At 42.6% G+C, this 18,283-nt stretch overlaps 1 protein-coding gene across 31 annotated transcripts in view; it reads left to right on the top strand.

Moving 5' to 3' along the window:
* Nucleotides 1-18,283, top strand: part of Plekha5 (pleckstrin homology domain containing A5) — a 164,287-nt gene that overhangs the window by 64,696 nt on the left and 81,308 nt on the right. The gene's annotated exons all lie outside the window — the stretch shown is intronic.

The raw sequence follows: 18,283 nt of genomic DNA, 5'->3' as shown, positions 1-18,283 counted from the left end.
TTGTACATCCGAATACCAGGTCGGGAATTTGAGGCTGAGAAGAAGGCACTTTGAAGAGCCCTAGAGACAATGTGTGGGGAGAATGCCGAACGCTTAGTGCTGCCACGTGCCTAGCAGTTCCATGATGCTTTCCTAAAATACCTCTGTTTTGTGAACTGCCCCCACTGTGCCATTTTCCAGGATTGGCACATGGGAAGGAGGTGGGTGTACATTTCAGCTTGGAAGTTTGTAACGAGGAGGTTAGCAGCTAGACATGGGGATGGATGGGCGCTCAGGAAATCTGTCCCGTTTCTCAGCACTGACTCCCCCTCGTGACCTTGGACATCACAAGTATCATTTGTCTGCACTTTATTTTTAGTGGAAGACTTTGCTGTGTAAATAGCAAGTTCTTTAAGGTATCTAAAGTTTTGATTGCCTGGACTGTGTGCGGAACCACAACACATGGCTGTCGTAAAACTCTAACCAACTCCACTTTTATGGGTTTTGGTGACTTTTTTCTCTAAGTATTTTAAAAAATGTGTAAACCCTGTTGATTTGTATATTTAAACCTTTAGAGCATTCAATCACCATAGAGCATTGTATTATTTAGCATTATTATAGAGCATTCTGGCTCTTCGGTAGAAGAGAGATTTACTTTTTTTTTAAGCACATAGGAACAGTGGGAAAGATGCAAGAAGGAGGATATAGAAGGAAATTTGCTGATTACAAAGACTGCTGGTTCTAAGGGGCAGCATAGCTCTGTAGTCAGTGTGTTCACTTCTCTACTCAGGGAAGCTCATGAGTCTCAACAGGCTGGGGGCTCCGGAGTGGTGCTGGGTGCTGATGGGCCCCAGGGTCAGGTCAGTTTGAAAAAAGCAAGCAATCAAGGCTTTTTATGCAGAACGTAGCCTTTCCCATCCGGCTCAGGAGCTTAGTTTCTCCTAGAATAACTTTCTTTCTAAGCTATTAAACAATTGGCAGGTGTTCTGAAAATGCAAACAGGAACTCTGCTCAGTCTGGAGAACGGGGGAACAGTTCCGAGGTGAAACCTTAGCCGACAGGGCCAGTCACTCTCTCTAAAACTGCTTTCTTCAAAGATGTGCACTGCCCAACCAGTGTGTGTGCAAATCACATGCTGCTCTGGAAGCTTCCATTGCTCTTGGTCCTCCTTGTCGGGTGTAGTAAGAGCAGGCCTGGAAACCAGTGCTCAGGAGGCAGAGGCCAGATCTGGCTCTTGAGGAAGAAAGGATCAGTTCTCATAGATTATTCCTGTGAAAAACAAATTTTTGGAGGTTAACATTCGTAGAAGAAAGTAGCCTTTGTGATCTGGTAGACCTGGCCCTGATCCATGTCCTGCCATCTCTAATTTCATGTGCATGTCTTTAGTTCACTGCTCTCCTTTTTCCCCCGACCATGAACAGAAATGTTAATAATTTTTTAATATGTGAAAATCAAATTTTTTTTTTTTATTTTCGAGACAGGGTTTCTCCGTAGCTTTTGGTTCCTGTCCTGGAACTAGCTCTTCTAGACCAGGCTGGCCTCGAACTCACAGAGATCTGCCTGCCTCTGCCTCCTGAGTGCTGGGATTAAAGGCGTGCGCCATCACCGTCCAAACAGTTATATAATTAAAAATATTACATATCTTATTCAAGAAAAACAGTCTTACAAAAGCATACTAATTTATTTATTTAAAATTTATTTATTTGTGTATTTAGTATTTATGAGTGCTCTATCTGCATATACACCTTTATGCCAGAAGAGGGCATTAGATCCCATTAAAGATGACTGTGAACCACCTTGTGGTTGCTGAGAATTAAACTCGGGAACTCTGGAAGAGCAGTCAGTACTCTGAGCCAGTCCTCAACTTTTTATTTTAACTCAGATGTTTTTGTATTACTATAAAAAACATGTTAGCTGGGCTGGAGAGATTGCCTGCTCTTCCAAAGGTCCTGAGTTCAATTCCCGGCAACCACATGGTGGCTCACAACCATCTGTAATGAGGTCTGGTGCCCTCTTCTGGCCTGCAGGCATACACACTGACAGAATATTGTATACATAATAAATAAATAATAAATATTTTTAAAAAAACATGTTAGCTAAAATTACATTTAAGTGAACCGAGCAGTCCTATGCGTGGTTGGCATTTGCTACGTGTGGATTTGTTTGGTTTTATTTTGTTTGGAGCAAAGTTAGAAGTTCTCTGCACGTGTTGGAAAAACACTCTACCACTGATGTGTATTGAATTAAATTTTTTGCTTTGTTTTTAATCCAGGTCAACACGTAACAACATTTAAAAGCTTATACTTTTTCTCCTTTTGTGAAGATTGTTGTCCTTTTAAAACAGCAATAACTGGGCAATCGTGGTACACACCTGTAGTAGAAGGCTGTTTGTTTGTTCCTGGCTGTTCAGCCCCGAAATAATCACACAGAAACTATATTATATTATTTGCAATACTGTTTGGCTAATAGCTTAAGCGTATTTCTAGCTAACTTTTACACCTAGAATTAACCCATCTCCAGTAATCTGTGTATCATCATGAGGCTGTGGCTTACCTGGTAAAGTTTCAACGTCTGTCACCAGCAGGGCTGCATGGCTTCTCCTTGACTCCGCCTTCTCTCTTCCAGCATTCAGTTTAGTTTTCCCCACCTAGTTCTACTCTACCCTATCACAGTCCCAAAACAGCTTCTTTATTAACCAATGGTATTTGCAGCATACAGAGGGGAACCCCACATCACACACCTTTAATTCCAGCACTCAGAGAAGCAGGGGCAAGTAGATCTCTGAATTTGAGGCCAGCCGAGTCTACCGCGAGTCCCAGGACAGCCAGAGATACACAGAGAAACCCTGTCTCGACAAAACAAAAACAAAAAGAGAAAAACCAGCAATGAAAGTTTTTAAAGACTCAAACTGGGATTAAATTAGATACTCTTATGTAATTTAGTTCTTTGTAATGATTGGTACACAGTAAACTCAGGTCTGTGAATGAGGCTCCCAGTATAATTCTTAAGCAGCAAGGTCGTTCAGCTGTCAGGTTGGCAAAGAATATGTCAGGAAGTTTCTTTGCACCCATATCCTGTACTGTGTCTTCTCTCTGGTCTGTTTCTTCTAACAACAGCTTTTTGGTAAAGATAGGGTAGTTCAGCTGACTTGATATAATAGTGATATATTTTAATGACTCTCAGAGGTGTAAATGACTTAAGATTAGGTGTCTTAGTGTTCCATTGCTGTGACAAGACACTGTGGCCATGGCAAACCTATACTAGAAACCATTTAATTGGGGCTGGCTTGCAGTTTCAGAGGTTTAGTCATTATTGTCATGACAGGAAGCATATTGGTATGCAGGTGGACATGGTTCTGGAAAAGTTTTCATCCTCAGACAACAAGAAGGGGGAGACACCTGGCGTGGCTTGAGCTTTTGAAACCTCAAAGCCTGTCCCCAGTGACACACTTCCTCCAGCAAGGCCTCATACATTAATCCCTCCCAATAGTACCACTTCCTGATGACTGTCTTCCAAGATGTGAGCCAATAAGGGCCATTCTCATTCAAACCACCACAGTAGGCTCATCAGAAGTGTGTGGTTACTGAACCTAACCTACAACAGATGGCTCCTTACCACACCGAAAATGCATATGCAGCTTAACCTCAGTCTGGCATGGCCACAGAGTTTGGATGGTGCCCTCGAGCTTGTCAGCTTCTCTGGATTGCAGCTCATTAGTGGTTTTCATCTGGACTCTTTTTGCATTATAGCTCTTTCATCATTTCTTTTTTTAAGGTCATTTTGGTGTTCTGCATATTTATAGCTCTTTACTTTTCTCATATGAATCCCTTAGTAAGCGGAAATCTATGGTTGTATGGAGTTCAAGTGTGTTCCCCATTCATGTGCTAGGTAAAATGTCCACAGTGGAGGGGTGTTGAGGGTGAAGCTTTTAAAGGGTAAAGCATTTTAAATGAATGCTTGATTACACCATCCCTTTGCTGTTTGGTCATGTGATCTCCTCTGCATGTGCTCCCATGATTGTAGTCTCATCTGCCAGGAGATCTTATCAGTGACCTAACACTAAACCAAACAATTCTCTTTTCTTTATGTATTACCAACCTTTGGTGTTTGTCACAGAAATAGAATACAGAATGTTCCCGGCATGTGTGAGTTTATGTCTGCGTAATCCCTTTCCAGAGTCTCAGTTGTGTGTGAGCTGTCTCCTGAGGAGTTCTCACCCTGAAAGAACAGGCAAGGACCAGGGCTAGCAGGACAGCCAGTGGGTACAGAGCCTGATATACAAGTCTGGCCTCGAATTTGATCCTTGCAGTCCACAGAGAAGGGGAGAAAGGACCCAGAAAGTGGTCCTCTAAAATCCACAGTGCTCATGGCCACATTCGAGCACTATAATCAATAGTAATAAAATAGTAAAGAGAAATAAAGAGTAAGGTCTACTCAAAAATGGAGGCAGCACTAGTGACAGTGACCGTCTTTGGTTTGGTTTTTTGCGACTATCTCAAGTTACCCAGGCTGCGCAGCCCAAGGTGACCTCAAGCTCCAGCGCTTTTGCCTCCTGTAATTCTGGGTCTTTAGGCATTCAGAACCTCTTCTTGCCAGACCAAAGTCCGATTCTCCTGGCTCTCTTCTGTTAGTCTCCAAGGTTGGAGTGTTTGCAGTGACTTTCGTTTGACTAACTCTTCCTTCCACATCTGCCGCAAGTTCTCATCAGAGTCTGGCTTTCAGGACGATGTGATGGCACCTGGGAAAATGACTCAGAGGTTAAGAGCCCTGGCTACTCTTGCAGAGGACCAAGATTTGATTCCCAGCACCCACATGGTGCTTAGCAACCACCTGTAGCTCCAGAGACCTCCAGGGATGCCAGGGATGCACGTAGAACACAGATGTCCTTGCAGTATATGCCATAATTCTCAGTAGTTCTTCAGCTAAAGGTGTGCACACCTCTCCACACCAGTTTTGACTGCTTAGCCTTTTTTCTTTCTCATAATTTTTCTCTTCTTTCTTGATACCCCGAGTTCTGCTAGAGAGGTTAAAGACTAGCCTTTATTCCCACGTTTACTAGAATATCAAACCTTCAGCCTCATCAGTGAAGTATCTTGGCTACTCCGCTGTTCCACTCACTCGCTTCAGGGACTTTGTGTTTGTTTTTTTTTTTTGAGAAACTGATAATTTGATTCATTTGCGGCTTAGCTTGTGTCCTAGCATTCGTGTTAAATTTAAATCTAGCTATTTAAGTTTCTTGCTTTCAGCCTACCTGTGTTCTCCTCTGAGAAGGGGGTATACAAACATTCGTAGATCCGTGGCCAATGCCTTCTGTCCTTAACTGCTCAGGGGTGAAAGTGGGCTGGTTGCCGTACCCCAGTATGTGAGCACTGAGGTTACTTTTATTTGATCAGTATTTCACTACCTGAGAATGGAGGTGGATCAGGTTTCTTGTTAAGTTTGGTTTTTTGATGGCTTATTAGCCATGTTTAACCAAAAGTAGCGTTAGACATTGGGTGTGCAATGTAACAAACATATAATAAAACAGATACATGTCCTAGCAAAATCTTCTTTAAAATATTCTGAGATTTCTAATATTTTCCAAATATAAATTGAAAATTTTGGGGCGGGTGGGCTGGGTGGATGTTTCTGTAGGCAAGGTGCTGGCCATGCAAGCATGAGGTCCTGAATTCAAATGACCAGCATGCAAAAGCTAGATATGGTGGCATCTGCCTGAAACCACAGCAACTCCCGACCGCCCTGCCTATCTGAAAGGGGCAAGGGAATGCAGTGAGAAACCCTATGTTAGGGCAAAAAGATGGCAAGCTTTATGTGGTGCCTGCACAGGCAGTGCCCACACATGCATATGCTACACACCAAATGAAACAATAACTAGATTAATTTTACTGTACAAAGATATAAAGTCACAGATCTTGAACATTGGGTCTCTGGGTAGAATATCAATGGAATTCCCCTTAGGTGTCATCTGGCACAGGAGGGCTTCCAAGGGAGAAGTTCAAGGTTAGTTTAAGAAGTTTGATGGTGACCATCTGCTTGGAGTAGAGTCATCTTGGTGTCTGTCTGGCACAAATCGGTAGACTTTTCCTTGCTTACATAAACTGTGGTGGTTTTCCTTTGTAGATACATCTTAGATGAAACTCTTTTCCTTGAGAAAAATTTCTGAAATGTATAGGTCAGAGAGAAAGGATTTGCCTACTAAAGACAATTTATAAATTTATCAGAAGCTTTTGTTTTTAGGACAAGTTGCTGTGTGGGAGAGGAGTGGAGAAAAGGAGAGAGAGAGAGAGAGAGAGAGAGAGAGAGAGAGAGAGAGAGAGAGAGAGAGAGAGAGAGAGATTATCATTTAGCCAGCTATGCATCCAGAAAATGAATGATTGGATCTTAGAAAATACATCAAAGCCTTCCTATGTAAACACATGTAAATCTTATGGCAAAGAGCAGGAATGGCGTGCCCAAGGTCAGTGGCGCACAGTGGTGGGTGAGCTCCCCATCTGGAGACTTGAAGGAAGTCGTGTTCACACAAGTGCAGCCAAGATCTGGGTTCCTGAGCAGATAGCATGGAGGTCAGGGTAGTGATCGAGCAGGTGGCAAACCTTTAGACTAGCCGCTGAAGAGGCTGAATACAGAGTGAAGGGCTGCTTACAGTGCTGTTGAGTGCCGACCAGCGCCTCCCGGTAGACCCTTGATCATGCTCTTGGGGGCCTGCTGGCTGAGGTGCTGCCTTTCATCGGATACAATTGTGTTTCTTTGCTGTTTTCCTCCAGAATGTGTTTCTTTTGCAGTATCTGGCCTCTCCTGTCACTTTACACTTGTTGAAAGATTTTTTTTTACTGTGAAATATAAAGCATTTATGAGTTAAAAATAATACAGACGCTATAACTGTGCATATACACTTAGTCACTGTTGGGTGTTAGTGTAGCGAGAAGGTATGGACTTCAGCATGTTGGCAGCCAAGATTTTGCTCCCGTGGGAATGGTGTGAGTTGTGTAAGAGTCCTTTGGGTAGCAGTACTCACACCCTCATCCCTACCAGAAACTTCAAGTTACATTTTTTTAAAACTTTAAAACATTTTTATATTTGAAACTGTGTTTGTGGTCTCCTAAGAGTATATCATTAAGTAAGCTATACAAAGGGCCCACCCCCACTTCCTTTCAAAAATTTTAGCAATTGTGGGCTGTTGAGATAACTCAGCAAGTAAAGGCACTTGCCCCGAAGCCTGGTGACCCACGTCCAATCTCTCAGGAGAAAACCAACTCCAGAGTTGTCCTCTAACCACATACATGTCACAGCGTACATGTGTGTGCACGCATGCACATTGATGTTTTAAAAATAAAATATAATCATTATAGGAAATCTCAATGCTACATAGGGAATCCCTGTCTCAAAAACAGTTAATTAGCTAATTAAAGAAATCTCATTTTTCAACAAGTTTTAAGAATCTATTCAAAATTACAGCTGTTGGATAGGTAATAATTGCTGGCATGTATCATATAGCACGTGAGCTTTGGCTAAATGAGTCTTCAGAGGTAAGATGATAATTTAACGTGAATTCTTCAACCTACAAATAAAATATAACAGAAGCGTTAGTATAATGTTGGTCTGGGTACAGATCTTGTGTGTGTTTATAGAGTGTTTTGTTTTGTGACAAACACAGGATTTTTATGTGTACTGTGTGAAGAGCAGGGTGTGAGCCAGGCACACAGTGCTCAGTGAATTTTAATTATGCTTGATACTGTTGCTGTTATCAAAAGGTGGGGATTTAAATCAGAGCATATGTGTTTAAGGGGTATGGTTAAAAACATGTGCATTGGGGACTAGAGAGATGGCTCGGCACTTAAGAGGACCCGAGTTCAGTTCCGTATGTGAGCACATAGTAGCTCACAACTGTCAGTAACTGTATCTCATGGGATCTGTTGCCCTCTTCTGGTGTACAGATGTACATGCAGACAAAACACCCTTATGCATAAAATACATAAACACATCTTTTAAAGTGCATATAGTGCATGAAAAAAAAATTAGGAAGCTTTCCAGAGACCCTTAGTCAGCGCTAAAGCGCACTTAGCAGAGTCAAGAAGATAAAAGCTTTCCAGGTGTCAAAAGCTGTGTAGATCCCCAAAGCACTGAAAATCAGAGACTATTGATTGACCTTTAAGAAGGCAGTTTCAGTAGGGTGGTTGACATGGGCTCTAGAAGAGTTTGGCTGGAGAAAGATGGAGAAGCGCATTGTCTGTTACTATAAGGAGCTATCCCAAAATGGACTTTCTGCGCCTCAGGAGCCTGCTGTAGAGCCAGCAAGGTCAGCTGGCTTTAGGACCACGGGGCAGAAGGGAAAAAAACTGGTTCTGCAAGCTGTCTCTGACCACCACAACCACCACCATGAGATATGAGACTTGAAAAGCAACTGGGCTCTCTGGGGTTTAGAGTGAGAACCAGAGAGGGGCAGGCTTGGCTGTAATACTGAGCTACAGCAGACACTGCCCCAACTGAATTACCTTTGCCCGAACCCCAGCTCTTACAGCCTGTCCAATCAGAAAGTACGAGATGATAGTGGTTTGGGTTGGTTTGTTTTTATTTAGTTTGAGGGTTGTTTTTTGGTTTGGTTTGGTTTGTTTTTTGTTTTTTGTTTTTTTTGGTTTTGCGAAACAGGGTTTGTCTGTATAACTTGCCCTGGCTATCCCGGAACTCGCTTTGTAGACCAAACTGGCCTCGAACTCACAGAGACCCGCCTGCCTCTGCCACCACAACCAGGCTAGCAGTGGTTTTTTTATTAAGATATATTTTTGTTAGTTTTATTTTTGTTTGAGGATGTCCGTGTGGGTGTCAGCCAAGGCCAGAGGAGAGTGTGGGGGACCCTTTGTTAAGAGCAGCCTGGTGTAGGGGAAGGGCTAAACTCAGGTTTTCTAGAACAACAAGCACTCTGCAGCCACAGCATTTTTAAACAAAATGCCAACTATTGAGTTAGTAAGAACAGTAATGAGGAGTGCGAGACACCCACATAGACACACTTTATTCCCGTTTAGGAAATGGTCTTTAATTCCATCAGTTCCAGCAGGAGCAAGAAATACTCTTCACTACTTAGAATTCATGTTCTCAGCAATCGCATCCAAAAATGTCTACAGTAGAAATAGCTCCACAAGGTGTACTATTTTTATTTTTTCTGAAAATGGGTTTCCAAATTGTCTGATTGATTTTTTTTTTTTTCCTCAGTCAGAAGGAGGGGATTTTGATAATGAGTCTACCCGCCCCCAAATAGTGATTGAACCCAGGGCTTTATACATGCTGGGCAAATGCTCTACCTCAGACTGCATCGTCTGACTGACTGCTTCAGACTGCATCTCCAGACTGCACTGAGCTCCTGTCTCCTCCCTCATATTCCCCTCTCCACCCAGCCATATCGCTCCTGTCTTCACCTCCCTAGTGCTGGGATTAAAGGCACAGGATCCCAAGTTCTGGGATTAAGGGTGTGAGCCCCCAGGGCCTGACCACTAGTGGCTTCACTCTGCAGACAAGCTTTATTTGTTAAAACACAAACATTACTACACCAGCTCTAGGAGAATCTGGGGTTTCTGGCTTACCAGCTCTGGAGACGAACACACATACTTTTTTTTTTTTTTTTTTTTTTTTGGTTTTTTCGAGACAGGGTTTCTCTGTAGCTTTGGTGCCTGTCCCAGAACTAGCTCTTGTAGACCAGGCTGGCCTCGAACTCCCAGAGATCTGCCTGCCTCTGCCTCCCGAGTGCTGGGATTAAAGGTGTGCGCCACCACTGCCCGGCCACACACACATTTTTAAAAGCAGTATTGAAATGTTTGGTTTTACTGGGTGACAGACGTTATAAAGGTGCTTTTCTGTTTGCTGTGTGAAGTATACTGTAGAATGTGGCGAATACTCTTGCCAATGATGCTTTTTTTCTCTGAAAAAGATTTACATAAAAACAAAGTCAAATTTTTAATTGCCATTTTATCATCTCCTTGGTTAATGCATCTACATTGGCTGTTTGAATGAAGTTGCCATTTCTTTAAAAAAAAAAAGTGTGTGGGGGGGACACATTAACTTCTGTTAGCCACACGCCCAGGTGGTATAGCTGCACCGCCTTGAGTTAACTAGTTTATAGTCTGCATCATTGGCCTTGATATGGTCTGTAGGAAAGGGAACCAGGTGGTGGTTCCTGCTGACCTCTGGAGTGAACCTGCTGTATTTCCTTCTTCAGTCCTCCCTCTCTTCCTTTCTTCCCACACTGCCCTCCAACTTTCTTCAGCTGGAAATGGTTCCAATTTTATTCTGAGAATGTGAACAGAAGAGAAGTGTGTACAGATGAGGAGTGTGGACAGATGAGAAGGAGTGTGAACAGATGAGAAGTGTGTACAGATGAGAAATGTGTACAGATGAGAAGTGTGTACAGATGAGAAAGAGTGTGGACAGATGAGAAGGAGTGTGGACAGATGAGAAGTGTGTACAGATGAGAAAGAGTGTGGACAGATGAGAAGGAGTGTGGACAGATGAGAAGTGTGTACAGATGAGAAGAAGTGTGTACAGATGAGGAGTGTGAACAGATGAGAAGAAGTGTGTACAGATGGGGAAAAGTGTGAACAGATGGGAAGAAGTGTGTACAGATGAGGAGTGTGAACAGATGAGATGAAGTGTGTACAGATGAGGAGTGTGAACAGATGAGGAGTGTGTACAGGTGAGGAGTGTGAACATATGGATGTGTACAGATGAGAAGAACTGTGTACGGATGAAGAGTGTTAAGAGATAAGGAGTGTATTCAAATGAGAACAAAAGATTTCATTTCAGTTCCAGAAATGAGGCCAGAAGTAAAAACTAAAGTGGGTTCCTTGTGTCCTAAGTAAGTAGATAGCAAAGAAGTGCATTATTTTCATTTTCTTTTTTCTTTGTTTTAGAGAAAATGCTCATGTCCTAATAAAACTTGGTTTGAGATACCAAAGAGATAGATTAGATAGATAGATAGATAGATAGATAGATAGATAGATAGATAGATAGATAGATAGGTAGGTAGGTAGGTAGGTAGGTAGGTAGATAGATAGATAGATAGATAGATAGATAGATAGATAGATAGATAGTAGATAGATAGATAGATAGATAGATAGATAGATAGATAGATAGATAGATAGATAGATAGAAAGAACCATGCTCCTCCTCTTCCAGAGGACTCAGGTTTGGTTCCACTCCAGGCTAATGCCCTCTTCTGGTCTCTCTCTGGGTACTGTTTGCATGTGGCATTATATACACACATGCACACACATAAATAAAATAAAATCTTTTTTATAAAAAAAAAAAAAAACAGCGTGCTGTTAGACTCCCGTTTGCACCTTTGGGTCAGCAGTAGAGCTGAAAGTGGCCCTTCCATCCCAAGGCTCTGTCTCAGCCACAAGTCTCCATATGTATTCTGTCCTGCATGTGTCTTCATTCTTCATTTTGCACATACTGCCATCAGAAATTTTCTAAATTTTTATTGCAGTGAAAATGTAGTTAAAGATTAACCACTGTCCTTTTTTTTTTTTTCCTATCAAGTAGGGGAAAGTGTAAAAGGTTCCAGAACTGATACAGACACAACCACACATTTCTTCTCTAGTTCAGAAGTTGAGATGTCTGCTGACAGTGAGGATGCTGACCAGTTCTAATGCATCTTTGCTGCCTTTTGTTTTGAGACAGGGCCTCAGTATGTAACTGACTGGCCTGAAGCTCACTGTCCAGACCAGCCTGGTCCCCAAGTCACAGAGCTCTGCTGCCTTTGCCTCCAGAGTGCGCGGGGTGGGGGGGGTGTTAAAGGCGTGGCCACCATGACCGACCTTTTGTTCTGCTTTGTTTGCTGCCATTGGATCATACCTCTCACTTGTATGTGATTGTGTAAGTGAGTTAGTTCAGTGTCCAGGAGTGCACTCTCCCTGCAGAAAAGTTTATTCTACCCCTTGGGGCAAGCACTTTGAAATAGTGCTTGGGTCTTGCATTAATGCAGCGCAACCTCAGTGAGCAGCAGCGTGCACGGGAGCTCTCTGAGAAGATGGCACTTCAACAGGACTTAAGTAATGTGAGTTGGTCAGGTACTAATATAAACTAATTGAATTAGTTGTGACTTATGCAAAAAGCAGAACTTAGAAAAGACTAGAAGAAGAAATAGAGAATTTTGAAGTCTTACATCATACCCTTACTCAACTGGCCAGAAGATCAGGGTCTTATTAATGACCTAAGTACTAGATAGCTTTCTCACATGCAAAGGGTCTGAATCCTGTTGGTAAGCAAGTATGTTTTAATAACCACCACTCCCTAAGGAGGAAGAGTCTAATGGTATGAAAGGCTTTTTCTTTATAATTGGTTTCTTCCTAAGCAGGTGTTTATGGACTAATTGGGTTCCTAAATCACTCATCTCTTCCAATTACTTGTTCCAGGCATTTGCTGTTTTGTGAGATTTTATCTCTAAAGGAACACTGGCTTGAAACACAAATCATCTTTGAATATTTTGTGGATAGTAAATGGAATCCCTCCCCCTTCTTTCTTGGTTGTTTTTTTTTGTTTGTTTGTTTGTTTTTTGTTTTTTCTGTGTGCGTGTGTTTTAAGGCAGTCTCTGCCTCCTGGGAACTGGGACCGTGGGCATGTGCCACAGGGTTGTGTGCGTTCTAGTGTTTTTCTCATCAGAAGGGTTGGAGTAAATGACCTAGGAGATGAAAATCACTGACCAACCAGTATGACATCTTCCACTTCCTGTTTCCCAGTAGTGTTGGGTACTGGAAGAAAAGACTTGAGGGTGTCATTCTTTCATCATTACAAGGACCTGTATTTGAATATTAGTTATGAACAAATTGACTCTACATTATGAATGGAGTTGGGTTTCAGATTGAAGTCGTCAAACATAAATCTGATTTGCAGAGTAATGTTGAGGCTCCTGATAGGTCGAGTAAGTCAAGGGTAACCGTGGCATTTTCAACATTAAATACCCCTGGGAAGTGAAATAATACATAAGGACTGAAAAATTACAGTATTGTAACTGGTCCTTGCGTCATCTCCCAGACATGGCTGAGGTGTGCTGAGATATCTTATGTTGGTACAGTAATGGTTGGACCCTTGGTCACCCCACAGATGTACTGGAGGTGTGCTGGACCAAACTTCTGTGTTGGTGCAAAGTTCTTAGGAGACACTCACTGAACTTTCTTTCTCTTTCTTTCTGTTATTTACTATGTATGTGTGTCTTGACTGTGTGTATGTATTATCATCTTACCATGTGTGTTCCTGGTACCCGCAGTGGCCAGAGAGATTGGCTGCACTGAAACTGGAGTTACAGATGGTTGTAAGTCACCATGTGGGTGCTAGGAATCCAACCCTGATCCTCTGTTAGGACAGCGAGTGCCAACTCTAACCCTTCTCATTGCTTTTTAAAAATGTTTTGTTTTTACTGTGTGTGGTGAGGTGTGCATGCCCCCTCTGGGGACTTCATTCTCCTTCTAACATGGGCTTCAGGAATTAAATTCATGTCACCAGGCTTACATTGCAATAACCTGCTCGGCCACTGCACTGGTCCCCTCTGTTTTTATGAGGCATGGCTTCTGCCCTGTACTTTAGAGAAACATGAAAAGAACATTGAGATTAGTTGTGGTTTAGGATTCCCTACTGATTTGAACTTGATTAGCTCCAACAGTGTAGTGGGATGTCAGTCTTTTCTCCACTTTCTTCCTGAAAATGTTCTCAACGCAGGTATTTGAGATGAGCTGGACAGAACCGAACAAGGCACATGAGAATTGCCTTATTGTTAATAATATTTTTAAGTAAATAGTTTGTTTGCTATTGGGAAGCTTTTGCAGGTGGGGAGTTCAGGGTATTTATTTATTTATTTGCTGGCGTGTGCTGCCAGACAGCTACCCCTAGCAGATTTCATCTTGCAATCGTCAGGTCAGCGGTCACATTGTTAGTGGTTTCCACATATCCCCCGGCAGTGAGCCCTTTCCTCTTCTGGGCTCTGCAAATCGGGTTATGTTTAATGATTTGTTTACAGTCTGTTTTCTGTTACTAAACTGTCAGTTTGTCCTGTCGTGACCTTGAGAAGAGGGACCTTGTCTTATTCTCCCATGGCTCCTCCACGGTTTTCCTGTGGTGAACAGTGAATAAGTCGGAGAAGGGCCCAAAGAAACCATACAGGCTTGGTGACTTCACAAACCAAGTGCTTGGTTGGCTTGTCACTCTTAATGTCCCTGCTAATTCGCAGACTCCGAACAGATCTCTGTTGCTTCATTTTATCCTTTTCCTCAGGGAATGCTATGTAGAACCACCACCCATCCTTCTGTGTGATTCTGCAAACACTGTGCCATGTTTTCATTTTTTTTAAGTTCTGCCTTCATATGGATTACATCTAAATCAGATATGCTAGGATAATAGGAAACCTTCTTTTTAGTACATTATTTTGCTCATCTGGGTAGCTGGTATTTTTTTTTATTGTTTGTTTCCTTAAAACAGGATAGGTTGTCATGATTTTAATCTGAAACGTGCTCCAGTGTTCATATTGAACCCAGCTCTTTGAATGGTGGCGCTAGTTGGGGAAGCTGTGGAACTTTTAGGAGGTGAACTTTGAAGACTGTACTCAGCCCCTCGCTCCTGTGTAGCGTTCTCTCAGCTTTTTGGTCTGCTGTGATGTGATCAGCCACTAACACCCAGCCCTTGGTGAGGAAGTGGCCACTTGGGCATGCCTTCCCAGCCATGATGGATGCGCATAACTGAAAACAAGTGAACCCTCCCTGACATTGCCTCTGTCAGAGACTCTGCCTGAACAGGGCAAAAATAACTGGTAGAAAAATTTGGGGAATAGAACTGCTGTAACTAAACCTGACAACGTGGGCATTAGGTTTTGAGAAATGACGTGTGAGAGGAATGTGAAGGAGTTTGGAAATGTAGGCTAGAGCACCCTAGAATGATGTAAGCGGAGCTGAGGACCATTCTGATAGGAGTTTGGAAAACTAGAACCTATTGAGACATACAGTAAAGACTGTTCTCTGAGGTTTAGAAGGGATCAATGACTATTGGAAATTGGACTGGAAACGGTCATGTTACATTGCAGCAAAGAATCTGTTGGTAGTTTATGTGTGTCCTGAAGCCTTGAATGAATTTAAACTGAAAAATGATTTGCTAATTAGCTGAATAAAGAACCTTTCAAGACAGTGTAACATTCGGGCTATGCCATGTTTGTGCCAGCTGCTTTTAACCAGTTCACAGTGAGCACCAGGAGCTTATACGCAGGGAAGAAATGCATGGGGAGCCATGCAGTTTGGCCAAAAGTAGCTCATTTCAAGTTGCAAGGAAACCATTAAAGACAAGTCCAACTGTTTACACAAGAGTGTTAAAAGTGCCTTGGATATTTCAGAAGTTGAGGAATTCTCATTCCTGGTACCAAAATAATTATTAATCAAGGTTTTGTAGAGGATCAAAACTAAAAAAAAAAAAAAAACTGTGAGAGAGACAGGCAGACAGAACAGTACAAAGGGTTTTATTTGAGTGGCTTGCATAATAGAAAGCGAGGAAGCTCAATAATGGCTACCTGCACACTGGACAGACCTGGTTGCTGAGTCCACATAGGAAGGCTGGGAAGCTGAACTCTGATGTCCACAGATAATGTCAGCGGTGCTCACGTACTTACTTGGGAAGAATAGAGCTTGCACGTGTGCCCTGGCTTCCTCTTCTTCTTAGTTAAATCCATAGAATCTCCACCCACATTCATGGTGAATCTTTCTCCCACCCCCTCACCCCCCACTTTCCCATGTCAGTCCTTAGGAAATGCCCTCCAGAATTTACCCAGGGCTGTGCATCGCCAGGCCTAGACATCTCTCAGTGGAATCATTTTGATAATTAAGTTCAGCCGTCGGTCTCACTGTAGCTACAGCTGGCCTCTGCCTCACACTCCTCTCATCTGGGCTTTCTTAGATGCTGGCATATGAATATGCAGCATTATGTTTGACTTAGTGAGTTGGGAAGGCTTTGTTACAGAACTGTCCTGCTAAGGAACTCTTCTTTAGGTAATAGAGTCTAATTCCTGTGGGAGATAATAAGCCTTCTATATTGTAGCTCTCTCATTCTCTTTATCAGTTGATAATGATTTCTGCTGTTTAAAGGGACTCTTCCTTTGCATTTTGGATTGTGAAGGTAGTTTTATTGACTTCTTTATTTTCTTTCTTCCTTTCTTTCTTTCTTTCTTTCTTTCTTTCTTTCTTTCTTTCTTTTTTTTTTTTTTCGAGACAGGGTTTCTCTGTGGCTTTGGAGCCTGTCCTGGAACTAGCTCTGTAGACCAGGCTGGTCTCGAACTCACAGAGATCAGCCTGCCTCTGCCTCCCGAGTGCTGGGATTAAAGGCGTGCGCCACCATCGCCCGGCGACTTCTTTATTTTCTAAGACTGGGATTGTTTTCTTTCTTAGTGTAAAAAGTCTTAAGTTGATCAGAATTGAAATTAACAAAATCTTAACCTAAAAAAAGGGGGAGATTATGAGCCATATGTACAACCTTGCGGCTTCAGCGAGCTGTTGGCCTGCCTTCTCACATTCCAGACTGTGTAATGAAGCAGTTTTGTCCTTTGGTTTTCATTTTTGTTACAGCAGTTTCAGAGAGGGGGTGCTTTAGACTGCGTTAAATTTGATTTTAAGATAGCCCCAATTAACATATTTTAAAAGTATTATACTATTAACATTCTAACAAGGTATTTGCAGTACGTTTGGTAAAGTAGTTTGCCCTTCTCATGTAAGTTACCATCTTGTGAAAGAGACATGAGCTGTAGAAGAAATGCGGTCAGCCATTAAATGAGTCGGCTTTTGACTAGGTGGCTTTATATGATTTTTGTCACTCTCACAGAAAACCCATAGGATTAGATTGTTAGAATTGTTTTCCTTACCAGAAAGCTGAAGCTAGGTGACCTGTCGGGCACCAGACTCCAGGGTGGTTGCCCTTGACCACTAATTAGGGTGGACCACTTCCTGCAGGACCGCACATCCGCAGACAGAACCGTGGAGCGGCACGGCGCATTCCCTCTGTCAGGTGTGTGAAGAAGAGTGATCGTCAGTGTTCGGTCTGAGCCAGGATACAGGGAACGAAGAAATGGGGTGTGCTGGAGTGCATGTATAAGTCTTTAAAGAGGACAGTGTAGACCTAAAGCTGTACACACTCTCTGATATTCTTTCTGCATTTAGGAATTATCCTGTGTAGTTAAACACACAAAAATGCAGGAAGATACACAGTGACTTTTTTTTTTATTTACTTACTTATAGCTAGCAATTGAACATAGGTGCCTGTTTGTGCCCAGGGTTAACTAAGTAGCAAATGAAAGTTAGGGACATGGGACCTTTGTGAGAACGCTCTGTTGCAGTAACCTACTGTGTACACAACCTTCGGTCTCGAGGTGTATTTCAGCAGACTGTCTTTTGATCATTAACAAAATGCCTGGGCAGACACTCAACAGTTCCAGGTTTTATTAGCAGCATGACTCAGCCTCAGTTGTGCCTCAGTTTTTTTCAGTAAAACTAAGGTAAGAACAGAAGCCACTTGAACTATGGGGTGAGGCCCGCGTGGGTCGGTGAGGTGCTAGACATAGTAGTGAATCCGAGCAGCTGCTGTCGTCTCTGCAGGGCGGAAGACAGGAACTTCAGTTCTCTTTCTGTCTTTCATGTGTTGAATTTTGAAATAGTATAATGGGGTTGGGGAGACTTTAATCCCAACACTCAGGAGGCAGAGGCAGGTGGATCTCTGAGTTTGAGGCCAGCCTAGTCTACAGAGTGAGTTCTAGGACACCCAGGGCTACAGAGAGAAACCCTGTTTCGAAAAGAAAAAAAAAAAAATCAAACCTTTTAGTGTGCTTACAAGCAGAAAATGCCCAATTATTTAGAGCGTTTATTTTAAATTTCTCACTAAGCATTCCCTTTGAAAGCTATCTGTAATCGTATACCTTGGTATTTTACCCCATTTTCTATTCCACATTTAAGGAAATTGAAGTCATATTTTATTTTTTGGCTAGAAGGCAAGCTTAATCATAACACATTCTTCCTGGAGAAACTGCTTTAATTTGCGGCTGCAATGACAGGCTAGAGTGTGACGTCAGTGTGGTGTCAGACTTCAGGGCAGGCCAGCCTGAAAGCCACAGTGCATTTCCTTGGTGTTTGGTCTCACAGGACTCACTGAGAGCCGCTCAGAGACAAAGGAGTTGAGTCTGTTTCCATCCCCGTCCGTCCTCTGTGCCTGTACTGAGTGTCTTGAAGGAGGTGAGTGACTGTCCTTCTTGCTGCTAGCTTCACCGTGCTGAAAGTGACTGGTCTGTAATGATCACTCT

This window comes from Chionomys nivalis, chromosome 1, assembly GCF_950005125.1.
Source record: "Chionomys nivalis chromosome 1, mChiNiv1.1, whole genome shotgun sequence".
NCBI lineage: Eukaryota > Metazoa > Chordata > Mammalia > Rodentia > Cricetidae > Chionomys > Chionomys nivalis.
The sequence above is the reverse complement of the archived record's forward strand: the minus strand, read 5'-3'. Positions and strand labels throughout refer to the sequence as shown.